The 7,852-nt window shown below is 48.1% G+C and overlaps 1 long non-coding RNA gene across 50 annotated transcripts; it reads right to left on the bottom strand.

Moving 5' to 3' along the window:
* Positions 1-1,317: 1,317 nt before the first annotated feature.
* LOC127927874 (uncharacterized) lies at positions 1,318-5,915 on the bottom strand. Of its 50 annotated transcripts, XR_008129423.1 has the most exons (7): positions 3,683-5,915; positions 3,100-3,593; positions 2,549-2,999; positions 2,378-2,438; positions 1,985-2,051; positions 1,784-1,917; positions 1,423-1,718 (listed from the first exon to the last, which is right to left on the bottom strand). It is a non-coding gene; the product is annotated as an uncharacterized LOC127927874 (long non-coding RNA). The 50 variants fall into 50 exon arrangements; XR_008129397.1 differs by lacking the exon at positions 2,378-2,438 and having other exon boundaries at positions 1,784-2,051; positions 3,683-3,743; positions 3,939-5,914; XR_008129389.1 differs by lacking the exon at positions 2,378-2,438 and having other exon boundaries at positions 1,784-2,051; positions 3,683-3,871; positions 3,939-5,914.
* Between the last annotated feature and the right edge of the window lie 1,937 nt (positions 5,916-7,852).

Raw genomic sequence — 7,852 nt, forward strand, 5'->3', positions numbered from 1 at the left:
ACAGAGGGGTGTGTAGACTGACAGGGTGTAGACCACTGAGAGGAGAGGGGACAGACCACCGAGAGGAGAGGGGACAGAGGGGTGTGTAGACTGACAGGGTGTAGACCACTGAGAGGAGAGGGGACAGAGGGTGTGTAGACTGACAGGGTGTAGACCACTGAGAGGAGAGGGGACAGGGGTGTGTAGACTGACAGGAGACCACCGTGATCTGGATCTCAGTGCCACAGGATTGATTAGACTGAAAGGGTGTAGACCACCGAGAAAACAAAACAATCATTTAGACTGACAGGGACCAGAGTCACTGAAATGTTTGGACAGAGGTCACAGAAATGACAGGGTGTGACCACTGAGAGGAGAGGGGACAGAGGGTGTGTAGACTGACAGGGTGAGAGACAGAGAGAGAGAGACAGAGAGAGAGAGGGAGAGAGAGAGAGGGTGTGAGACTGACAGGGTGTAGACCAGAGACAGAGAGAGAGAGAGGAGAGAGAGAGACAGAGAGAGAGAGACAGGGGTGTGTAGACAGACAGGAGTAGACCAGAGAGAGAGAGAGACAGAGAGAGAGAGACTGAGAGAGAGAGGTGAGACCAGAGAGGAGAGGAGACAAGGGGTTGAAATATCAGGGTGCTAAGACCATTGAGAGTGTCATTAAACCAAGGGCACAGAGGGGTGTGTAGACTGACAAAAAAACAAAACAAGACCATCAAAGAGGAGGGGACAGAGGGGTGTGAAACTGACAGGGTGTAGACCATATGTCCAGAGGAAAACTGCAGGGGATGCAGAGGGCAGTGTTAGACTGATCCAGGGTGTAAAGACCACAAAGAGCAATTAAGGGAAACAGAAAATACAGTGAGACTGACAGGGTGTAGACCAGCCCTGAATGGAGAGGAGCACAGAAAAGGGGTGTCCAGCTGGCCCTGAGTTCAGGGTGTAGACCACTGAGAGGAGAGGGACATCCAGCTGGTCCTGAGTTCACAAACAGGTTCTACTAACACACTGAAGCCTCAGTCCCTCATCCAGCTGGTCCAGAGTTCACAAACCTGGGTACTAGACACAGAAGCCTCAGTCCCCTCATCCAGCTGGTCCTGAGGACAAGGGTTCTACTGACACAGTGAAGCCCACTCATCCAGCTGGAGAGGGGCAGAGTTCACAAACCTGTAGACTGACACACTGAAGTAGACCATCCAGCTGGTCCTGGGGCTGAGTGTAGACAAACCAGTTCTACTAGACCACTGAAGCCTCGGGATCCAGCTGGTCCAGAGTTCACAAACCTGTTCTACTGGCGTTAAAACACAGTGAAGCCTCAGTTCATCCAAAAAGGGGCTGAGTTCACAAACCTGTTCTACTAAACACTGAAGCCTCAGTCCCCTCATCCAGCTGGTCCTGGGGCTGAGTTCACAAAAAAACTAACACACTGAAGCCTCAGTCCAATCATCCAGCTGGTCCTGGGGCTGAGTTCACTAACCTGTTCTACTAACACACTGAAGCCTCAGTCCCCTCATCCAGCTGGTCCTGAGTTCACTAACCTGTTCTCCTAACACACTGAAGCCTCAGTCCCCTCATCCAGCTGGTCCTGGGGCTGAGTTCACAAACCTGTTCTACTAACACACTGAAGCCTCAGTCCCCTCATCCAGCTGGTCCTGAGTTCACAAACCTGTTCTACTAACACAGTGAAGCCTCAGTCCCCTCATCCAGCTGGTCCTGGGGCTGAGTTCACAAACCTGTTCTACTAACACAGAAGCCTCAGTCCCCTCATCCAGCTGGTCCTGGGGCTGAGTTCACTAACCTGTTCTCCTAACACACTGAAGCCTCAGTCCCCTCATCCAGCTGGTCCTGGGGCTGAGTTCACTAACCTGTTCTCCTAACACACTGAAGCCTCAGTCCCCTCATCCAGCTGGTCCTGGGGCTGAGTTCACTAACCTGTTCTCCTAACACACTGAAGCCTCAGTCCCCTCATCCAGCTGGTCCTGGGGCTGAGTTCACAAACCTGTTCTACTAACACACTGAAGCCTCAGTCCCCTCATCCAGCTGGTCCTGGGGCTGAGTTCACAAACCTGTTCTACTAAACATTGAAATAGTCCCCTATCCAGCTGGTCCTGGGGCTGAGTTCACAAACCTGTTCATTAAACACTGAAGCCTCAGTTCATCCAGCTGGTTCTGAGTTCAAAACCAAAAACAAAACAAGTCTCATTTCATCCAGCTGGTTCTCAAAACCTGTTCTACTAACACACTGAAGCCTCAGTCCCCCATCAAGCTGGTTCTGAGTTTAACCTGTTCTACTAACACACTGAAGCCTCAGTCCTCATCCAGCTGGTCCAGAGGAAAACCTGTTCTAAACAATGCCTCAGTCCCCTCATCCAGCTGGTCCAAGTTCACAAACCTGTTCTACTAACACACTGAAGCCTCAGACCCCTCATCCAGCTGGTCCTGAGTTCACAAACCTGTTCTACTAACACACTGAAGCCTCAGTCCCCTCATCCAGCTGGTCCTGAGCAAACCTGAAACACTGAAGCCTCAGTCCCCTCATCCAGCTGGTCCTGAGTTCACAAACCTGTTCTACTAACACACTGAAGCCTCAGTCCCCTCATCCAGCTGGTCCTGAGTTCACTAACCTGTTCTACTAACACACTGAAGCCTCAGTCCCCTCATCCAGCTGGTCCTGAGTTCACAAACCTGTTCTACTAACACAGTGAAGCCTCAGTCCCCTCATCCAGCTGGTCCTGGGGCTGAGTTCACAAACCTGTTCTACTAACACACTGAAGCCTCAGTCCCCTCATCCAGCTGGTCCTGGGGCTGAGTTCACAAACCTGTTCTACTAACACACTGAAGCCTCAGTCCCCTCATCCAGCTGGTCCTGGGGCTGAGTTCACTAACCTGTTCTACTAACACACTGAAGCCTCAGTCCCCTCATCCAGCTGGTCCTGAGTTCACTAACCTGTTCTCCTAACACACTGAAGCCTCAGTCCCCTCATCCAGCTGGTCCTGGGGCTGAGTTCACAAACCTGTTCTACAAACCTGAAGTTCTACTCACAAACCTGTTCACTGAACTCAGTGAAGCCTCAGTCCCCTCATCCAGCTGGTCCTGGGGCTGAGTTCACAAACCTGTTCTACTAACACACTGAAGCCTCAGTCCCCTCATCCAGCTGGTTCTGAGTTCACTAACCTGTACTCCTAACACACTGAAGTCTCAGTCCCCTCATCCAGCTGGTTCTCAGTTCACTAACCTGTTCTACTAACACACTGAAGCCTCAGTCCCCTCATCCAGCTGGTCCTGAGTTCACTAACCTGTTCTACTAACACACTGAAGCCTCAGTCCCCTCATCCAGCTGGTCCTGAGTTCACAAACCTGTTCTACTAACACACTGAAGCATCAGTCCCCTCATCCAGCTGGTCCTGAGTTCACAAACCTGTTCTACTAACACACTGAAGCCTCAGTCCCCTCATCCAGCTGGTCCTGGGACTGAGTTCACAAACCTGTTCTACTAACACACTGAAGCCTCAGTCCCCTCATCCAGCTGGTTCTGAGTTCACTAACCTGTTCTACTAACACACTGAAGCCTCAGTCCCCTCATCCAGCTGGTTCTGAGTTCACTAACCTGTTCTACTAACACACTGAAGCCTCAGTCCCCTCATCCATCTGGTAACCTGGGCCTCAGTCCCCCCTCATCCAGCTGAGTTCACAAACCTGTTCTACTAACACACTGAAGCCTCAGTCCCCTCATCCAGCTGGTCCTGAGTTCACTAACCTGTTCTACTAACACACTGAAGCCTCAGTCCCCTCATCCATCTGGTCCTGGGGTTGAGTTCACAAACCTGTTCTACTAACACACTGAAGCCTCAGTCCCCTCATCCAGCTGGTCCTGAGTTCACTAACCTGTTCTACTAACACACTGAAGCCTCAGTCCCCTCATCCAGCTGGTCCTGGGGTTGAGTTCACTAACCTGTTCTACTAACACACTGAAGCCTCAGGACCAGAACATCCAATCAATCAGAATAAAACAAATTACAAAAACAAAACTAAATTGCTTTTTGGGAAACACAAGAACAAGCACAAAGCAAAATGCAGTGCTACCTGGCCCTAAATCGACAGAACACCGTGGCAAACTATTTGACCATGGTTACTGATCAAAATCTTAGAAAAACCTTGACAATGTACAGGCTCAGTGAGAACAGCCTTGCCGTTGAGAAGGGTAGACACAGGAAAACCTGGCTCCCTGTAGAGGAAAGGCTGTGTAACCACTGCCCCACAGCAGAACCCGAGACAGAGCTGCATTTCCTGACAAAATGTCAAAAATATAAAACAATTAGAGAGTGTCATTTCCTCAAATTTAAAACCCTGATACAAGGTTTAAAAGACCTCTCTGATGAGGACAGGCTACCCGTCCTGTTGGGGGAGGACGAAGAGAGCTGTGGGTTGGCAGAGAGCTGTGGGTTGGCAGCGTACAGCATTGCTGCCTGCCATAAGATGAGGGACAGTGTCTGACAGACCAATCAACCTGTTTAAAGTTATTGTATTATTGATTATTGTTGTTACTGTTGTCCTGTTGACAATATTGATCATTATTATTATTAATTATTTTAATTAATTAATTGTAAATCTCCAAAGTAAGCTTTGGCAATATGTACATTTTTACATCATGCCAATAAAGAAAACTGAATTGAATTGAACAATTGAAAGAGAGAGAAAAAGACAGACATACTAGACAGACAGACTACGCTTGACAGCCCAGTAAATGTGTCTGTCTGTCCAGTATAGTCTGTCTCTCTGTACATCCCAGTCTGTCTGTCTGTCTGTCCAGCAAAGTATATACAATGGGCTTATTTGATACACTGCCGATTTTGCAGGTTTTCCTACTTACAAAGCATGTAGAGGTCTGTAATTTGTATCAAAGGTACACTTCAACTGTGAGAGACGGAATCTAAAACAAACATCCAGAAAATCACATTGTATGATTTTTAAGTAATTAATTTGCATTAATTATGATGATCATTGATTATCATTGATGCCCCACGAGGTGAGATCTTGCATGGAGCCCCAGACCGAGGGTGATTGACCGTCATCTTGAACTTCTTCCATTTTCTAATAATTGCGCCAACAGTTGTTGCCTTCTCACCAAGCTGCTTGCCTATTGTCCTGTAGCCCATCCCAGCCTTGTGCATGTCTACAATTTTATCCCTGATGTCCTTACACAGCTCTCTGGTCTTGGCCATTGTGGAGAGGTTGGAGTCTGTTTGATTTAGTGTGTGGACAGGTGTCTTTTATACAGGTAACGAGTTCAAACAGGTGCAGTTAATACAGGTAATGAGTGGAGAACAGGAGGACTTCTTAAAGAAAAACTAACAGGTCTGTGAGAGCCAGAATTCATACTGGTTGGTAGGTGATCAAATACTTATGTCATGCAATAAAATGCAAATTAATTACTTAAAAATCATACAATGTGATTTTCTGGATTTTTGTTTTAGATTCCGTCTCTCACAGTTGAAGTGTACCTATGATTAAAAAAATTACAGACCTCTACATGCTTTGTAAGTAGGAAAACCTGCAAAAACGGCAGTGTATCAAATACTTGTTCTCCCCTCTGTATGTCTAGTGTAGTCTGTCTGTCTGTCCAGTCTACATGTCTAGTGTAGTCTGTCTGTCTGTCTGTCCAGTCTATATGTCTAGTGTAGTCTGTCTGTCTGTCCAGTCTATATGTCTAGTGTAGTCTGTCTGTCTGTCCAGTCTATATGTCTAGTGTAGTCTGTCTGTCTGTCCAGTCTATATGTCTAGTGTAGTCTGTCTGTCTGTCCAGTCTATATGTCTAGTGTAGTCTGTCTGTCTGTCCAGTCTATATGTCTAGTGTAGTCTGTCTGTCTGTCTGTCCAGTCTATATGTCTAGTGTAGTCTGTCTGTCTGTCAGTCTATATGTCTAGTGTAGTCTGTCTGTCTGTTCAGTCTATATGTCTGTAGTGTAGTCTGTCTGTCTGTTCAGTCTATATGTCTAGTGTAGTCTGTCTGTCTGTCTGTCCAGTCTATATGTCTAGTGTAGTCTGTCTGTCTGTTCAGTCTATATGTCTAGTGTAGTCTGTCTGTCTGTTCAGTCTGTATGTCTAGTGTAGTGTAGTCTGTCTGTCTGTTCAGTCTATATGTCTAGTGTAGTCTGTCTGTCTGTTCAGTCTATATGTCTAGTGTAGTCTGTCTGTCTGTTCAGTCTATATGTCTAGAGTGTAGTCTGTCTGTCTGTTCAGTCTATATGTCTAGTGTAGTCTGTCTGTCTGTTCAGTCTATATGTCTAGAGTGTAGTCTGTCTGTCTGTTCAGTCTATATGTCTAGTGTAGTCTGTATGTCTGTCCAGTCTATATGTCTAGTGTAGTCTGTCTGTCTGTTCAGTCTATATGTCTAGTGTAGTCAGTATGTCTGTCCAGTCTATATGTCTAGAGTGTAGTCTGTCTGTCTGTTCAGTCTATATGTCTAGTGTAGTCTGTCTGTCTGTTCAGTCTATATGTCTAGTGTAGTCTGTCTGTCTGTTCAGTCTATATGTCTAGTGTAGTCTGTCTGTCTGTTCAGTCTATATGTCTAGTGTAGTCTGTCTGTCTGTTCAGTCTATATGTCTAGTGTAGTCTGTCTGTCTGTTCAGTCTATATGTCTAGTGTAGTCTGTCTGTCTGTTCAGTCTATATGTCTAGTGTAGTCTGTCTGTCTGTTAAGTCTATATGTCTAGTGTAGTCTCTCTGTCTGTCTGTTCAGTCTATATGTCTAGTGTAGTCAGTATGTCTGTCCAGTCTATATGTCTAGAGTGTAGTCTGTCTGTCTGTTCAGTCTATATGTCTAGTGTAGTCTGTCTGTCTGTTCAGTCTATATGTCTAGTGTAGTCTGTCTGTCTGTTAAGTCTATATGTCTAGTGTAGTCTGTCTGTCTGTCTGTCTGTTCAGTCTATATGTCTAGAGTAGTCTGTCTGTCTGTTCAGTCTATATGTCTAGTGTAGTCTGTATGTCTGTCCAGTCCTGTCTAGTGCGACTGATTTGTTTTGGGGGTGAAACCAACAGACAGGGCTCCTCCCAGCCCACCAATCAGCAGACAGACAGGGCTCCTCCCAGCCCACCAATCAGCAGACAGACAGGGCTCCTCCCAGCCCACCAATCAGCAGACAGACAGGGCTCCTCCCAGCCCACCAATCAACAGACAGACAGGGCTCCTCCCACCCCACCAATCAACAGACAGACAGGGCTCCTCCCAGCCCACCAACCAGCAGACAGACAGGGCTCCTCCCAGCCCACCAATCAACAGACAGACAGGGCTCCTCCCAGCCCACCAATCAACAGACAGACAGGGCTCCTCCCAGCCCACCAACCAGCAGACAGACAGGGCTCCTCCCAGCCCACCAACCAGCAGACAGACAGGGCTCCTCCCAGCCCACCAACCAGCAGACAGACAGGGCTCCTCCCAGCCCACCAACCAGCAGACAGACAGGGCTCCTCCCAGCCCACCAACCAGCAGACAGACAGGGCTCCTCCCAGCCCACCAACCAGCTGACAGACAGGGCTCCTCCCAGCCCACCAACCAGCAGATAGACAGGGCTCCTCCCAGCCCACCAACCAGCAGACAGAGGTATCGTCGGACAGGGCCACAGTGTCCCCGGACCGCCCTCAGCCTCCAGTATCTATGGAGCAATAATCTATGTGCCGGGGGACTAGGATCAGTCTTTTATATTGGGTGTAATTCTCATGTCTTATCTGGTGTGCCGTGTTAATTGAAGTATGCTCCCTGTAATTCTCTCTCTCCCCCTCTCCTCCCAGAGGACCTGAGCCCTAGGACCATGCATCAGGACTACCTGGCCTGATGACTCCTGGCTGTTCCCAGTCCAGCTGGTCGTGCT

This window comes from Oncorhynchus keta, unplaced genomic scaffold (assembly GCF_023373465.1).
Source record: "Oncorhynchus keta strain PuntledgeMale-10-30-2019 unplaced genomic scaffold, Oket_V2 Un_scaffold_187_pilon_pilon, whole genome shotgun sequence".
In the NCBI taxonomy this organism is placed as follows: Eukaryota; Metazoa; Chordata; class Actinopteri; order Salmoniformes; family Salmonidae; genus Oncorhynchus; species Oncorhynchus keta.